We start from the raw sequence: 18,586 nt of genomic DNA on the forward strand, positions 1-18,586 counted from the left end.
TGTGGCTTATTTGGGAATGGGGTGCTATGACTTTTCTGAGGGGTGGGCAGTTAATTGCCCCAGCAGGGGGCAATTATCCGCCCATAGACTTAACATTGAGACCAACTTTGACTGAGTCCCGCACCGTATGTCGTAGACCCATTCGGGAATGGGGTGCTATGACTTTTCTGAGGGGTGGGTGGTTAATTGTAGTGATGTAGCGAACATCGCCGAAAATGTTCGCGAACCCGTTCGCGGACTTTCGCCAAAACTCGCGAATATTCGCGAACTTTGCGAACCCCATAGACTTCAATGGGAAGGCGAACTTTAAAACCTAGAAAAGCCATTTCTGGCCAGAAAACTGATTTTAAAGTTGTTTAAAGGGTGCCACGACCTGGACAGTGGCATGCAGGAGGGGGATCAAGGGCAAAAATTTCTCTGAAAAATACTTTGTAAAAAAACGCCAAAACATAATGCCAAAAAAAAATAACGCAAGCTATTCCTATGTATATGCATAGGCGATAAAACGAAGCGGAAAAACCAAGGCGAAAAAACACGGCGCCAAAAAAAAACGCGGCGAACCCAAAGTGGCGAACATCGGCAAAAGTCCGCGAATTTGCGCGAACACCCGATGTTCGCGCGAATTAGTTCGCCGGCGAACAGTTCGCTACATCTCTAGTTAATTGCCCCAGCTGGGGGCAATTATCCGCCCATAGACTTAACATTGAGACCAACTTTGACTGAGTCCCGCACCGTTTGTCGTAGACCCATGAATGAGGTGTCAAACCGTGCGGCTTTTTTGGGAATGGGGTGCTATGACTTTTCTAGGGGGTGGGCAGTTAATTGCCCCTTTGCGGGGGCACGAGTTTTGCCATGGCAAGCATCACTCACATTTTCTTCAGGAAATGTACCTCTCTAGTTACTACTATTATTACTAATACTAAGCAGCTCAACACTAATACATCTTTTATCAGTAATAGTACAGTAGATAGGACTTCATAATAACAGACGCTTCTCTAGAAAGGCCCAATACACCAGATAGTGAATTTGCAGTTCGCAAAACCCATTGTGATTTAAAGTTAGACAGAAATAATACAATGCAGTTTGCTATTGATCATAAGCAGACACTCTCATTTCGTTTACTTTATATTGGAGCGGCTCTTGACAGGCACTGAAAGCTTTTTAAAATATGCCATGCGATTTGAAGTCCCATGGAACCGAGCTTTACCTGAAAAATGTCTTCACAAAGCAATGAACCTTTTCAAATTTACTCACTCTCTCTAATCTCTTTAATTGTTTATTGCTGAACTCGAAAATCAAGTGCTGCGGAGTGATAAGAATATATTAAGCTTTCATCACGGCATAATATTGAATTTACTTTTCAACAATTCTTTGTATTCTCCCAGAGATATGGAAATGAATCAATAGAGGATGAATAAATATGCAGCATCAGTGTCCGAACTATCAGGGGACAGGCTAAGTGAGAGACAAAGAAGAAAATATGGCTTGTCTGCGCCGCATAAAAATCACATTTGTTAAAAATGCATAGCCGTATTTAGAATGGGCCTTTTTGATATTCTGACACATATTAATATTATGGATTTTCTGCCGAGTGCATTTGTTTGGTGAATGCTTATAAGATGAGGGGGCCTCCATGACACCTAAGGCTAATGCCACACAAAGCTTATGGTGCATATTTTTGGCGAGCCAAAAAACGATTGCCGAGAATATGCTCTGTACACTTAAAGATCCCCCTACCAGTGCCTGCACCCTAATGAATTGAATAAGCTTGGGTGCAGCCATATGTAGCCAATATCCGCCAAAAAATGTGAGAAAAAGCAAAGCTTATAGAGTGCATTCTTGGCAAGCATTTTTCGGCTTGCCAAAAATATTTGCCATACATTTTGTGTGGCATAAGCCTAAAGGTACCCGAACAGCTCCAAAGCCAGATGCCTAAAGGTACCTGAACAGTTACAAAGCCAGACACCTAAAGGTACCTGGACGGTTCCAAAGCCAGACACTTAAAGGTACAAGAACTGTTCCAAAGCCAGACACCTAAAGGTACTGGAACAGTTACAAAGCCAGACACTTAAAGGTACCTGGACGGTTCCAAAGCCAGACACTTAAAGGTACCAGAATGGTTCCAAAGCCAGACACCTAAAGGTACAAGAACTGTTCCAAAGCCAGACACCTAAAGGTACTGGAACAGTTACAAAGCCAGACACCTAAAGGTACCTGGACGGTTCCAAAGCCAGACACTTAAAGGTACCAGAATGGTTCCAAAGCCAGACACCTAAAGGTACAAGAACTGTTCCAAAGCCAGACACCTAAAGGTACTGGAACAGTTACAAAGCCAGACACCTAAAGGTACCTGAACAGTTCCAAAGCCAGACACCTAAAGGTACCTGAACAGTTCCAAAGCCAGACGCCTAAAGGTACCTGAACAGTTCCAAAGCCAGACACCTAAAGGTACCTGAACAGTTCCAAAGCCAGACACCTAAAGGTACCTGAACAGTTCCAAAGCCAGACGCCTAAAGGTACCTGAACAGTTCCAAAGCCAGACACCTAAAGGTACCTGAACAGTTCAAAAGCTGAAATCTAAACGTACCTCAACATGCATTTGTTTGGTGAATGCTTATAAGATGAGGGGGCCTCCATGACACCTAAGGCTAATGCCACACAAAGCTTATGGTGCATATTTTTGGCGAGCCGAAAAACGCTTGCCGAGAATACGCTCCATGTGCTTAAAGATCCCCCTACCAGTGCCTGCACCCTAATAAATTGAATAAGCTTGGGTGCAGCCATATGTAGCCAATATCCGCCAAAAAATGTGAGAAAAAGCAAAGTCTCAAATTTTTTGGCGGATATCGTAGGTGATCTTTAAGCGTATAGAGTGCATTCTTGGCAAACATTTTGTGTGGCATTAGCGTAAAGGTACCTGAACAGTTCCAAAGCCAGACACCTAAAGGTACCTGAACAGTTCCAAAGTCAGACACCTAAAGGTACCTGAACAGTTCCAAAGCCAGACACTAAAGGTACCTGAACAGTTCCAAAGCCAGACGCCTAAAGGTACCAGAACAGTTCCAAAGCCAGACACCTAAAGGTACCTGAACAGTTCCAAAGCCAGACACCTAAAGGTACCTGAACAGTTCCAAAGCCAGACACCTAAAGGTACCTGAACAGTTCCAAAGTCAGACACCTAAAGGTACCTGAACAGTTTCAAAGCCAGACACTAAAGGTACCTGAACAGTTCCAAAGCCAGACGCCTAAAGGTACCAGAACAGTTCCAAAGCCAGACACCTAAAGGTACCTGAACAGTTCCAAAGCCAGACACCTAAAGGTACCTGAACAGTTCCAAAGCCAGACACCTAAAGGTACCTGAACAGTTCCAAAGTTAGACACCTAAAGGTACCTGAACAGTTCCAAAGCCAGACACTAAAGGTACCTGAACAGTTCCAAAGCCAGACACCTAAAGGTACCTGAACAGTTCCAAAGCCAGACACCTAAAGGTACCTGAACAGTTCCAAAGTTAGACACCTAAAGGTACCTGAACAGTTCCAAAGCCAGACACTAAAGGTACCTGAACAGTTCCAAAGCCAGACGCCTAAAGGTACCAGAACAGTTCCAAAGCCAGACACCTAAAGGTACCTGAACAGTTCCAAAGCCAGACACCTAAAGGTACCTGAACAGTTCCAAAGCCAAACACCTAAAGGTACCTGAACAGTTCCAAAGCCAGATGCCTAAAGGTACCTGAACAATTCAAAACCAAATGCCTAAAGGTACCTGATCAGCTCCAAAGCCAGACACCTAAAGGTACCTGAACAGTTCCAGTGCACAAGAGAGCACAAAGGGGAAACCTACATCTGAAAATGTATTTCATGCCTCCTTTGTTTTCTTTTTTCCTCACTGCTCCTTATCTTAGATTCACCTCTTTTCTCTTTCTCTTTTTTCTCTATAAATAGTGTATTGTCCCTCATAAGGTATCTGTATTTTTGATCCACAAGCCAATCATTCATAGAGCTTCAGTCCATGTATGCCCACTTCAACGTGTCAAGGAGAAATTGGCTTAGAGGTTAACCGACTAGCCTGTGAGATGTAATCTCATGGTGGAGACCCTTGTGTCTTGGGGGGTCATTTATCAACATTCATATCCTTTTTTTTTTTTAATTGAAATTCATTTTTTTCAGCTAAAAATTATGAATTTTAATTATGGTTTACAAAACTGGAATTTTCCATATTTATTAGGCAAAAATAAAAATGCAAAAAAATCCAATAAAAAAAAAAAACCTGCCAGGCTTTGATCTCTGGGCCTCCTGATTGTTCCAAAGCCAGACACCTAAAGGTACCTGAACAGTTCCAAAGCCAGACACCTAAAGGTACCTGAACAGTTCCAAAGCCAGACACCTAAAGGTACCTGAACAGTTCCAAAGCCAGACACCTAAAGGTACCTGAACAGTTCCAAAGCCAGACACCTAAAGGTACCTGAACAGTTCCAAAGCCAGACACCTAAAGGTACCTGAACAGTTCCAAAGCCAGACGCCTAAAGGTACCTGAACAGTTCCAAAGCCAGACACCTAAAGGTACCTGAACAGTTCCAAAGCTAGACACCTAAAGGTACCTGAACAGTTCCAAAGCCAGACACCTAAAGGTACCTGAACAGTTCCAAAGCCAAAATCTAAACGTACTTAAACATGCATTTGTTTGGTGAATCCAATAAAAAAAAAAACCTGCCAGGCTTTGATCTCTGGGCCTCCTGATTGTTGGCTGCTCTCCCTAACCATTGAGCCATTTTAGCTTGTTGACCTATTAGAAAGGATACAAATTTGTGGTGTTTGTTTTTTCATAGTTTTATTCTATCTCTCATTTTATTTAGATTTTTTAATAAGTATGGTAACTTTTTTTGAATTTTGAGGTTATTTGAATTAGAAAAAAATACACAAATTTCACAATTTTTTTTTATAAATAACCCCGGTGCTGTTTCTATAATAGCTCCCACTTTTGCTGGAAAAGCACTGTGAGTCCTGCAGGAGAAAAATGCTATATAAATAATTCCCCTCACAAAGAAATGAGAAAACGGTAGAACATGTGGCCATTTTAATACATTTCATCATATAAGCACAAATAAGTACTTTTCTAAACATTACAAAATGTTTTATGCTCAATTTAAACTTCTTTTTATCATAGCGTGCCTTGAATAACTGCCTACCTCTTCTCTGTAAGTGGCCTTGCCAGCTCCGGGCTCGAGTCGATGGGATTCGACCTAAATTAACTCACAGCGACTGAAAATTCCTGGACTTGTAATTCAGTGAAAGCAGTAAAAGCAGAGAACGCAACAGGCCTGGGATCAAACAAAGGGGACATTCTTCCCTTCCTGCTCTGAAAACCTGACTAAATGACTTTGTCAAGGTCTTTTATTGCAAAAAGAGCTCAGCTAAATCCTAAATCTATGGAAACAAACAAAAAAAAACCCCAGAAAAATTTACAAATAACTTTGAAACGACTGAAATATTTATATTTTGCTTTATTTTTGGTAGTAGTTTTAATTTATTTATTAAACTCATTTTAAATGATACTTTTGATTTTACTAGCATATATAACAAAAATACGAGTAATAACATTATTTTGGAAAGTTCCTTACAAATGCATTGTTTTTTTATTGTGCAAAAAGAAAGGGTTTTGAGTTGTTCTTAAAAAAAAATAATAAAAAAACAAATATATAAATATAAAAAAAAAACAAAAAACAAATACAGGTATAGGATCCCTTATCTGGAAACCCGTTATCCAGAAAGCTCTGAATTACGGAAAGCCTGTCTCCCATAGACTCCATTTTAATCAAATAATTCAGAATTTTAAAACTGATTCCCTTTTCTCTGTAATAATAAAACAGTACCTGTACTTGATCCCAACTAAGATATAATTACCCCTTATTGGGGGCAGAACAGCCCTATTGGGTTTATTTAATGGTTAAATGATTCCCTTTTCTCTGTAATAATAAAACAGTACCTGTACTTGATCCCAACTAAGATATAATTACCCCTTATTGGGGGCAAAACAGCCCTATTGGGTTTATTTCATGGTTAAATGATTCCCTTTTCTCTGTAATAATAAAACAGTACCTGTACTTGATCCCAACTAAGATATAATTACCCCTTATTGGGGCAGAACAGCCCTATTGGGTTTATTTAATGGTTAAATGATTCCCTTTTCTCTGTAATAATAAAACAGTACCTGTACTTGATCCCAACTAAGATATAATTACCCCTTATTGGGGGCAGAACAGCCCTATTGGGTTTATTTAATGGTTAAATGATTCCCTTTTCTCTGTAATAATAAAACAGTACCTGTACTTGATCCCAACTAAGATATAATTACCCCTTATTGGGGCAGAACAGCCCTATTGGGTTTATTTCATGGTTAAATGATTCCCTTTTCTCTGTAATAATAAAACAGTACCTGTACTTGATCCCAACTAAGATATAATTACCCCTTATTGGGGCAGAACAGCCCTATTGGGTTTATTTCATGGTTAAATGATTCCCTTTTCTCTGTAATAATAAAACAGTACCTGTACTTGATCCCAACTAAGATATAATTACCCCTTATTGGGGCAGAACAGCCCTATTGGGTTTAATTAATGTTTTATTGATTCTTTAGTAGACTTAAGGTATGGAGATCCCTTTTCCGGAATACCCTTGGTCCCGAGCATTCTGGATAACGGGTCCTATAACTGTATGTATATATATATATATATAAACTTCCAAGTAAATGCCGGCACTCACGTATAGATAAGTTGCTGTTGCCTGGGTGCAGGTCCAAATAATGTTGAAGGTGCTTGGCCATTGCTAATAGAAATGCCCCACAAGGAAGGTGAGTAGTGATGAGCAAATCTGCCCCGTTTCAATTCGCTGAAAAATGTGCGAAGATTTGCGAAAAGGAGAAAAATTTGCGAAACAGCAAAAATATCACACGTCAAAAAAATTGTTGGACACATAATTTTTTTTTTACACAGGGGTCAAAAACGAGACATGCATGTAAAAAAAAATGTCACCAGTGAATTTTTTTTTTCGCAGGCAACAATTTTTTCGACACAGGCAAAATTGTTTTTTTGGTGTGTGGTGAATTTTACCAAAGCAAATTTTGTTGCCTGTTTCGTGAAACAATTTGCCCAATGATGAAATGCAGAAATTTGCCGCAAATCCATGCCTAAAGGTGAGTTGTCAAAGTTTACATTTTCAAAATTTCTATTTTTTTTTAATCAAAAAGATGAAAACTTGAAAATCTTAAATGTGCATTTATTTATCAAAAAGATTCAAAACTCAAAAACTTATCACGAAAAAATGGAAAAAACCCAACTAAAATACTACATTTTTCAACCTAGAAAACATAATAATATTTTAAAAATAGAGCTTTCATTGACTCCTGCATGAACTCGAAAGCTTTGAGATAGTAAGTTTTTGGCGTCTCGTAAAAATCATATTTTTAAGAGTTCATAATTTTGAATTTAAGATTTTTACACTGGGAAACTTGAATTGAACTTGAATTTGAATATTGATAAATCTGCCCCTTTGTGTCTCATACCCAATTTCTTTTGGATACCTTGTTTTTTTTGTTGTTTATTTAAGCAATTTGTATGTTTAGTGTTTACAGGGGAGGCTTATTTATCAATTTGCAAATTTGTGAATTTTACATTTTTTTCTTCAAATAGAATATTTGAAATTCTACCAAACTCAAATGTTTGCTAATTTTTTTAAACAAATCGAATATAAAAAACTTGATAAAAAAATGATGTCATAAAAATTGTCTGAGCGTCATTTTTTTTTCATTTGCGCAACAATTTTTTCGGCGTACATCATTTTCACATTTCGTGAATTTTTTGCAGTTTCACGGTTTTTCTGGTAAAGTGAAATGGGACTGATTCGCTCATCACTAGACAAGTCCCTTAGACTTCTACACTGACTCGCAAGCTTTTAGATGCTGAAGTTTTACATTCAAGTTTTTTAGATTTTATTTTGCACTTAATAAATATTTTTTTTATGCACCTCATTTATTTGACGCTCACAACAATTTCTTGAAATGGGCAACAATTTTTTTGACCCGGGGGGCGGTTTTTGTCATGCAGGGAATTTTTTGCAAAACAATCCTTCGAAGGCGAAATGCGGAATGTGAGAATAAATATGGTAGAATGGAAATGGTAAGGAAATTATAAATTACTGGTTTCCAATAGAGAGTACATTTCTTTCTTTTTATAAGGATTTTTATACAAAAATATTCTATTTCATGTATTTCATCTAGCGTAGTCTCAGTGTGGAGTTCTGATACTAAATAGCTCTTAGACAATGAAGTAGCCATCTATAGTGATGAGCGAATCTGTCCCGTTTCGCTTCGGCGGAAAATTTGCGACTATTCTTTTGACGCGCGACTATTTATTTTGATGCCCGCAAAAATTTTTTGATGCGTGACTATTTATTTTGACTCTGCAACTATTTATTTTGACTATTCTTTTGCCGTGTGACTATTTATTTTGACTCTGTGACTATTCTTTTGCCCCGTGACTATTCTTTTGACGTGCGACTATTTATTTTGACACCCGCAAATTTTTCGGGGGCAAATTTTTTCATTGTTTCGTGAAACAATCCGCCAATACCGAAACACGGAAATTCCCTGCGAATCCATGTCTGGCAAAACATTTCGCCCATCACTAGTCATCTACAGTAACTAAGGATATGGAGAGCCTATGGCCTGGAAGGAGGTAATTTTTTTTTTTATTTCTGTTTTTTTTAAATGCTATGATAAGAGACCTAAATTTTTCAGTTTCTGTTTTATTACTTGCGTATTTATCTGTTTTATGATGAGCTACAAAGACTATATTTATGCCGTAGATCCGTTTGTTCGCCTTGTACGGATGTTTTGATCATTAAATTAGGTGATTTTTTTTTTTTACATTTTGAATCATAGAAAGGGCATAAATTCTTTGTTTTATTGCATTTTGGAATTCTGGAATGTGCTTTATACAAACCACACTAGTCCCACTGCGATGTCTGTATTATTATTATGCAATGGAAATGCAAAACACGGAACTTGAATTTAAAATGAAGCCAGTTCGCTCCCAGCCTTTTATTTGTCAATGTTTTAAGCTTTTTTTAAGTGCTTTAACAGCGATGGTCTTTAGAAATAATGGGGTGGTTCAGCATTTGCTTTGCAAATTAAAAGCATACAGCCAATGATATTTCGTTATTACTCTGCAGCTCCAACCCGGCCCAAGGAAAGTCTCCCATAGGGCTCAATGGCACTCTGCAGCTCCAACCCGGCCCAAGGAAAGTCTCCCATAGGGCTCAATGGCACTCTGCAGCTCCAACCCGGCCCAAGGAAAGTCTCCCATAGGGCTCAATGGCACTCTGCAGCTCCAACCCGGCCCAAGGAAAGCCTCCCATAGGGCTCAATGGCACTCTGCAGCTCCAACCCGGCCCAAGGAAAGTCTCCCATAGGGCTCAATGGCACTCTGCAGCTCCAACCCGGCCCAAGGAAAGTCTCCCATAGGGCTCAATGGCACTCTGCAGCTCCAACCCGGCCCAAGGAAAGTCTCCCATAGGGCTCAATGGCACTCTGCAGCTCCAACCCGGCCCAAGGAAAGCCTCCCATAGGGCTCAATGGCACTCTGCAGCTCCAACCCGGCCCAAGGAAAGTCTCCCATAGGGCTCAATGGCACTCTGCAGCTCCAACCCAGCCCAAGGAAAGTCTCCCATAGGGCTCAATGGCACTCTGCAGCTCTAACCCGGCCCAAGGAAAGTCTCCCATAGGGCTCAATGGCACTCTGCAGCTCCAACCTGGCCCAAGGAAAGTCTCCCATAGGGCTCAATGGCACTCTGCAGCTCCAACCCGGCCCAAGGAAAGTCTCCCATAGGGCTCAATGGCACTCTGCAGCTCCAACCCGGCCCAAGGAAAGTCTCCCATAGGGCTCAATGGCACTCTGCAGCTCCAACCCGGCCCAAGGAAAGTCTCCCATAGGGCTCAATGGCACTCTGCAGCTCCAACCTGTCCCAAGGGAAGTCTCCCATAGGGCTCAATGGCACTCTGCAGCTCCAACCTGGCCCAAGGAAAGTCTCCCATAGGGCTCAGTGGCACTCTGCAGCTCCAACCTGGCCCAAGGAAAGTCTCCCATAGGGCTCAATGGCACTCTGCAGCTCCAACCCGGCCCAAGGAAAGTCTCCCATAGGGCTCAATGGCACTCTGCAGCTCTAACCCGGCCCAAGGAAAGTCTCCCATAGGGCTCAATGGCACTCTGCAGCTCCAACCCGGCCCAAGGAAAGTTTCCCATAAGGCTCAATGGCACTCTGCAGCTCCAACCCGGCCCAAGGAAAGTCTCCCATAGGGCTCAATGGCACTCTGCAGCTCCAACCTGGCCCAAGGAAAGTCTCCCATAGGGCTCAATGGCACTCTGCAGCTCCAACCTGGCCCAAGGAAAGTCTCCCATAGGGCTCAATGGCACTCTGCAGCTCCAACCTGGCCCAAGGAAAGTCACCATACCCAAGCTTGAATGAATCCAAAACATTTCTACTACTTTTCTACTTTTCTACGATTTTGTTGCGCAAAGTGTCGCAAGGTACGAAAAAGTCGCAAAAAATATGCACAGTAAGAAAACGTCGAAAAAATGCAATTCTTTTGAGGAGTGTTACAATTTTTAAATTTTTTTGCCACTTGTGACAATTCTTTTAATGAGGGCAACAATTTTTGGACGTGCAGCAAATTTTTCTGCAGTGAATTTTGTTATGAAAAATCCGGAGATTTGCAGCAAATCCATGCCTGCCATAATTTTTTGCCCATCATATAGTAGTTTGTAGATTGTAAGCTCGTTTGGGCAGGGCTCTCTTCCCCTCCTGTATCGGTTACTGATTACTTTATATGTTTCTCCTTGTAGAGTGTAAGCTCTTTTGGGCAGGGCTCCCTTCCCCTCTTGTATCGGTTACTGATTGCTTTATATGTTACTCCTTGTAGAGTGTAAGCTCTTTTGGGCAGGGCTCTCTTCCCCTCCTGTATCGGTTACTGATTGCTTTATATGTTTCTCCTTGTAGAGTGTAAGCTCTTTTGGGCAGGGCTCTCTTCCCCTCCTGTATCGGTTACTGATTGCTTTATATGTTACTCCTTGTAGATTGTAAGCTCTTTTGGGCAGGGCTCTCTTCCCCTCTTGTATCGGTTATTGGTTGCTTTATATGTTACTCCTTGTAGAGTGTAAGCTCTTTTGGGCAGGGCTCTCTTCCCCTCCTGTATCGGTTACTGATTGCTTTATATGTTACTCCTTGTAGATTGTAAGCTCTTTTGGGCAGGGCTCTCTTCCCCTCTTGTATCGGTTATTGGTTGCTTTATATGTTACTCCTTGTAGAGTGTAAGCTCTTTTGGGCAGGGCTCCCTTCCCCTCTTGTATCGGTTATTGGTTGCTTTATATGTTACTCCTTGTAGATTGTAAGCTCTTTTGGGCAGGGCTTTATATGTTACTCTGTATGTCCAATGTATGGAACCCACTTATTGTACAGCGCTGTGGGATATGTTGGCGCTTTATAAATAAATGTTAATAATAATAATAATAATAATAGCAGTGACCTCTGTCCTTATGCTAAACTTTCTCCAGAAGCAAGAACTGTTTGTAGGAAGTGTGGGCTTTTTTGGGTGATCGGAGTCAAACAAATTTAATATCACGGTGTGCAATTTTAAGTGTTGCCTGGATTGGTGTAGAAGTCATTGAATTCTGGAACAGTAAAAATATATATTGGCTGGCCAACTGACAGGGTGAGGGGAGTGTAAAAACTGGCTTTCATTTTTGGCCCTCCACCATGTAGGCCAGAAACATTCTGGTTCTCGGTACCACAGAAGGTGGACAGCACTGCTCTAAAATGATAGATGGCATTGTACCATCTGCCATCTGAGTTTGGCAGATGGCAGGAGAAGACTACCTGCCTGAATGCATAAAATTTTGTTGGTGGTGGAATCATAGGTTGGGACTGTTTTCTGTCCTATGCACAAGTGAGGTTTGTTGAGAATGGCCTTGGAACGTGGATGGGAGTGGAACAACCCGACTGCACAGAACCCATGTGATCACCTGTGGGACGAACTGGAGCCCAATTAGGAACCAGACCTGATCCACAAAATTAGTGCCCAACTTCACTAATGCTCTTGTGGTTCAGTGAAAGCAAATCCAACCAACATTATTCCAAAACCTTCTCATCATCATTCATCATCAATCATCATTAATTTCGCTTTACACTAATTTACAATGAACGGGGGTCTCACAATAATGAAACAAATGATCTTCCATTACCAATTACGCAACATTTCTGCAGGAGTAAAGCCGGTCTACAAAAAGAAAATTGTGTGTATGACTGTAACACATGACAGGAAGAACACTAAGTACATATACTGTCATAGAACCAACCCTGTCTGATCAGTTCTACTCTGCATTTTAGTAGTGCCCATTAGACAGATTTCAAGCTAATTAGCCAAGCATGTGTACTACACGGTCTCTGGCTAAGGCTTATTGTTCGATAAAAAAAAACCCTGTTACACAAAACTCATTATAAATCACTGCAAATGGTTTGATTGTACAGTGTTTTATTATTCCACAATAACCCCGACAGTGAATCGGTATTCGTTAACAGATTGGATAGGTATATAGATCTACAGGTCACACTGTCCTACAAAAAGAATGCATTGTACTGGTTCTGTATTCCTAGTCCATGAGATAGTATTGAGGAGTAGTGATGAGCGAATCTGTCCCGTTTTGCGTTGCCATAAAATTTGCGAAACGGCAAGAAAATTTGCGAAACGCGTTTGCCACAAGTTTTGCTGGGTTTTTTTGTAGCCCGTGCCTCTTTTGTTGCCCACATCTTTTTTTGTCGCCCGCCCTTTTTACGTTCAACGAATTTTTCACCGGTGAATTTTCACTGAAGTTTTGTGAAATAATTCGCCAATGGTGAAATGTGGAAATTCACTGCAAATCCATGCCTGCCAAAAATAATTTCACTCATGAATATAGAGGAGCGTTACTTTAACTTATCTCAAAGGCTTACTAATCCACGAACGCTCCGAGCGTACTTTTGGCGGCTTTTTCGTACTTTTTGCGTTTTTTTTGTACTTTTGCAACTTTTTTGTACTTTTGCAACTTTTTTGTACTGTGTGTGACAAAATCCTTGTTCTACCCCCAATAAGGGGTAATTATATCTTAGTTGGGATCAAGTACAGGTACTGTTTTATTATTACAGAGAAAAGGGAATCATTTAACCATTAAATAAACCCAATAGGGCTGTTCTGCCCCAATAAGGGGTAATTATATCTTAGTTGGGATCAAGTACAGGTATTGTTTTATTATTACAGAGAAAAGGGAATCATTTAACCATTAAATAAACCCAATAGGGCTGTTCTGCCCCCAATAAGGGGTAATTATATCTTAGTTGGGATCAAGTACAGGTACTGTTTTATTATTACAGAGAAAAGGGAATCATTTAACCATTAAATAAACCCAATAGGGCTGTTCTGCCCCCCAATAAGGGGTAATTATATCTTAGTTGGGATCAAGTACAGGTACTGTTTTATTATTACAGAGAAAAGGGAATCATTTAACCATTAAATAAACCCAATAGGGCTGTTCTGCCCCAATAAGGGGTAATTATATCTTAGTTGGGATCAAGTACAGGTACTGTTTTATTATTACAGAGAAAAGGGAATCATTTAACCATTAAATAAACCCAATAGGGCTGTTCTGCCCCAATAAGGGGTAATTATATCTTAGTTGGGATCAAGTACAGGTACTGTTTTATTATTACAGAGAAAAGGGAATCATTTAACCATTAAATAAACACAATAGGGCTGTTCTGCCCCCAATAAGGGGTAATTATATCTTAGTTGGGATCAAGTACAGGTACTGTTTTATTATTACAGAGAAAAGGGAATCATTTAACCATTAAATAAACCCAATAGGGCTGTTCTGCCCCAATAAGGGGTAATTATATCTTAGTTGGGATCAAGTACAGGTACTGTTTTATTATTAGCACCCAAAAGGTATCGACATTAGATATTGAGGTTCTGATTTGTTTTTAAGCTGAGAATAAAGATATCATTTTTTTACTAGAAGACTGGCTGCTGTCCAGTTTTCTATTATTATAATTAATGTCTTTAATTCTTCCTTAATATGCTCTGTTATTTTTATTTTTTACAATTTTAATTTTCTTAGTTTTTTTTTTTTGGCAAATATTCTGAAAGGCCCTTTTAAACCCCCGTAAAGCATGATCAATGACACTCACAAAATACAAATGTGGATCTACTTATAAAAAAAAAGCAAAAAATCATGATGGGAAAATAATGCAATCAGCACTGGCGGCGGCTCTAGTTATGCTCCACTGCATCCCTAAAATTGGTATATAATATTTAGAAAAAGAATCAATAAGCCTGCACACCTATGCCTGAACTGGAAAATGATTACAAATGATAAGGAATAATGGAGAGGGATTGACTTTATTTTGGAGAAATCTGAGGATCACAGCTCCGTATAATACATTTTAAAAGGGACACCGGTCTTCAGAATAATACGTGTCTGTCTTGATTAAAGGCAATGTACGTGGTTTTAGTGATGGCGGTAAGGGCTGGGTTAAGTGTTGGATTTAGTGATGGTCATTGCTTGTGTAGGGACTCATAGGGTTAATCTGCCCCTATGACTTTAAACCTTACCATTTCCTGATGTTACTGTTACTGGGCAAAGTCCCATGTATCTAGTTTACAGTTATACCTTATATTTGGGTTGACCACACCCCTTGCACTCCAATATAGTGTTTAGCAGGAGGGTGTGGCCTCCTCTTTGGCTGCCTCAGTGTCTCAGGTGAAGGACCACTGAGCCTGGGAGCAGAACTAGGCCCTAGTAAAGTCTTATTGCCCCAGAGTGTTACCATCCACTCTGGTGAAGTTGAGGACAGGGACCCCGTGAACGAGGACCAGTTAGATAGTTACTCTTGTAGAGCACTCTCTAGGAGAGTGAGGTAGAGAGGGCAGGAAGCAAGAGCAGTTTCGGCTCCACCAAGGAAAGTAGCTGGAAGAACCTTCCATACAGGCACTGTTGCCTCAGCATAGGGCTACGGTTAAGACATAGGAGACAGGCAGTATCTCAACCCTGTTCAACAGTCAGCTGTAGGACTCTCAAGCTAGGGGTTATCAACCTGAGGACTGAGGTATCTATCTGACTGCTTTAAAGGGGTGCCCCAGACTCTAAAGGAGGTGGGATAAACCGGTGTGCATCCTCTCTTGTTGTCCTCAGAGTATAACTATCATTTGCCATCTGTATCTGCCTTTATGAGTATAACTATATTTATATAGTATAACTATATGCTATAGTTAAACTGCAAGAACCTTCTGGCGTCCATCTTTGTTAATCTGCACTGCACACAGCTACAGTGAGTTGTAGTTATACTACACCCCCAGCTCCGCTGGTCTCTTCCACATAGCAAAGGCCCATCCTGTCTAAGAGAGTCGCATGTTACCCATGCTATAAACCTATTTCTAGTCTGGGTTTTGTCTAAATATAGCCAAACAAGCGTTACACTTGGTTTAGTGTTGGGCTAACTGGTGCTGAAACCCCCCCCCCCCTCCAAAAAACATTTTAGCGACCCTCTCTTTCTTCTTGCTTATTTTGTGGTGTAAATGGGCCACTCTGCCTTATTCCAGTCATGGGAATTCAGCTCCCCGGAAATCAAGCACTGGTCTGAACTAAAATTGAAGCATTGTAGACATTTAACACTTCAAAGCTTATAAAACAAGACTCCGAGAAAGAAAAAAAACACTTCCCAGGTCTTGAAATCCTCATCACACTTTCCTATAAAAGAAAGAACTGCTTAGTAGTGACAAGTGAATCTGTCCCGTTCCGCGTCGACGGAAAATGAGCAAAACTGCTGAAAAATTTGCTGCATGTATTTGACATGGCCGCGACGTTTTCCTCACTTTGCAAATTTTTGTTGCTGCCAATTTCTGCAGCAGTTTTGCAAAAATTTGCGAAATGGAGAATTTTGCTCCATTTGTGTCTCCACACATTTCTGTCCGACTCCTCTGTTACTATCAAAGCAATCATTTGGGGGGGGGGGGGGGGGGGGATGATTTATCAATGGCTGAGTTTTGCACTTAAAAACTTGTATTCAAGTTATGGTTTGAAAACTGGAATGTAAAAAGCCTTGGAGAGCAACACAAACACCATAAAAGTTCATGGAGGAGCCAAATAAGGGCTGTGATTGGCTATTAGGCAGCCTCTATGCACCCTATCAGCTTACAGGGGGCTCTATTTGGTACTAAATCTTGTTTTTATTCAACCAAAACTTGCCCCCAAGTCAGGAATTCAAAAATAACTCCCTGGTTTGGGGGCACTGAGAGCAACATCCAAGGGGTTGGGGAGCAACGTGTTCCCCCTGAGCCACTGGTTGGGGATCACTGCCATACACAGATAAAAATGAAGACTTGGGTTCTCCAGACTGACCTACCTGAATGATAACGTGCTCCAAACCAGACAGATATTTATTAGGCAGATTTGAAAATCCTGTACATCAAGGACTATGTTAACATAGTAATATTGTCCTCATCTGATAGGTCACCATGAATTCCAGGCCTCAATGGACTCCGCGATATTATGCACTAATTTTCCGGGATAACAATTAGGTTTTTGCCCACTGCCAAAGCAGGTTGAGGTCTACATGGTCCTTGTCTGATGGTTTTCTACAGGCCTCGCTGCATCTGATTGTCGGCCCAGAGCCAACCTTTAGAACAGTGTTCCCCAACCAGTGGCTTGTGAGCAACATGTTGCTCCCCAACCCTTTGGATGTTGCTCCCAGTGACCCCAGAGAAAGTGCTCATTTTTGAATTCCTGGCTTGGAGGCAAGTTTTGGTTGCATAAAAACCAAATATAATGCCAAACAGAGCCTTCTGTAGGCTGCCAGTCCACATTGGGGCTATTAAGTAGCCAATGACAGGTCTTTATTGGCACCCCCAGGAACATTTTTCATGCTTGTGTTGCTCCCCAATAGGGATGTAGCGAACCCGCGCAAAAATGTTCGCGAATCCGTTCGCGGACTTTCGCCAAAACTCGCGAATATTCGCGAACTTTGCGAACCCCATAGACTTCAATGGGAAGGCGAACTTTAAAACCTAGAAAAGCCATTTCTGGCCAGAAAAATGATTATAAAGTTGTTTAAAGGGTGCCACGACCTGGACAGTGGCATGCAGGAGGGGGATCAAGGGCAAAAACTTCTCAGAAAAATACTTGTAAAAAAACAACCAAAAAAAAGTGCCAAAAAAAAAAAACGCCAAAAAATAACGCAAAAAAATAACGCCAAAAAAAAACCGCAAGCTATTCCTATGTATATGCATAGGCGATAAAACGCGGCAGAAAAACGCGGCGAGAAAACCAAGGCGAAAAAACGCGGCGCCAAAAAAAAACGCGGCGAACCCAAAGTGGCGAACATCGGCAAAAGTCCGCAAATTTTCGCGAACGCGAACACCCGATGTTCGCGCGAATTAGTTCGCCGGCGAACAGTTCGCTACATCTCTACTCCCCAACACTTTTTTCATTTGAATGTGGCTCACGGGTATAAAAGGTTGGGGATCCCTGCTTTAGAAGATCTTGATTTGACCTAGTATGTGGGCCACATCATGGCGAGATTTTCTTATTTCGCTACCTCACCAAAATAGCTGATCTTACCATGTATGTCCAGGTTTTAAACAATTCCTGATGAAAGAAAATGCTGTTGGTGAGCCCAAAGAGAAGATATTGGATTCTTTGGCCACTGCTGTGGGTGGTTATGGGTTGGACACCTCTTATTTCCATATATTTAACTCTTTAATCCAATCTGCAATCAACTTGCTGCTTCATTAATTCACCAATCAAGGTGGGCTGAAAGTAATAAATAGTCCCTAATATCTGTAATATATTCATATTTCTTGTGTGACATATTCTGGAAAAAAAATGAATATTTATGAGTGGGAAGCTTCTAATTCCAAGTAATGAGAGTGCTTTTCGGCAATGTGATTAAAATAGCAGATAGCTTTAATTGCTTTAGGTGTTTCCAATGTTAAACTGGTTGACCCTCGTGAAATTAGAGTTTAGAAGATTTCTACCTGTAATTTGTAAAAAAAAAAAAAATCCTTGTCACATTCTTCTACAAAAATGGAAATAAGCTTAACGTACATTGTTTGTATGATCCCCTCTCTTAAGAAACGAAATCACATTAATATGAGAAAATAGTATTACAGGTATGGGATCCGTTATCCGGAAACCCGATATCCAGAAAGCTCCGAATTACAGAAAGCCTGGCTCCCATAGACTCCATTATAATCAAATAATTTAGATTTTTAAAACTGATTTCCTTTCTTTGTAAAAATAAAACAGTACCTGTACTTGATCTCAGCTAAGATATAATTACCCCTTATTGGGGCAGAACAGTCCTATTGGGTTTATTTCATGGTTAAATGATTCCCTTTTCTCTGTAATAATAAAACAGTACCTGTACTTGATCCCAACTAAGATATAATTACCCCTTATTGGGGCAGAACAGCCCTATTGGGTTTATTTAATGGTTAAATGATCCCCTTT

Source organism: Xenopus tropicalis, chromosome 1 (assembly GCF_000004195.4).
Source record: "Xenopus tropicalis strain Nigerian chromosome 1, UCB_Xtro_10.0, whole genome shotgun sequence".
NCBI classification, from domain to species: Eukaryota; Metazoa; Chordata; class Amphibia; order Anura; family Pipidae; genus Xenopus; species Xenopus tropicalis.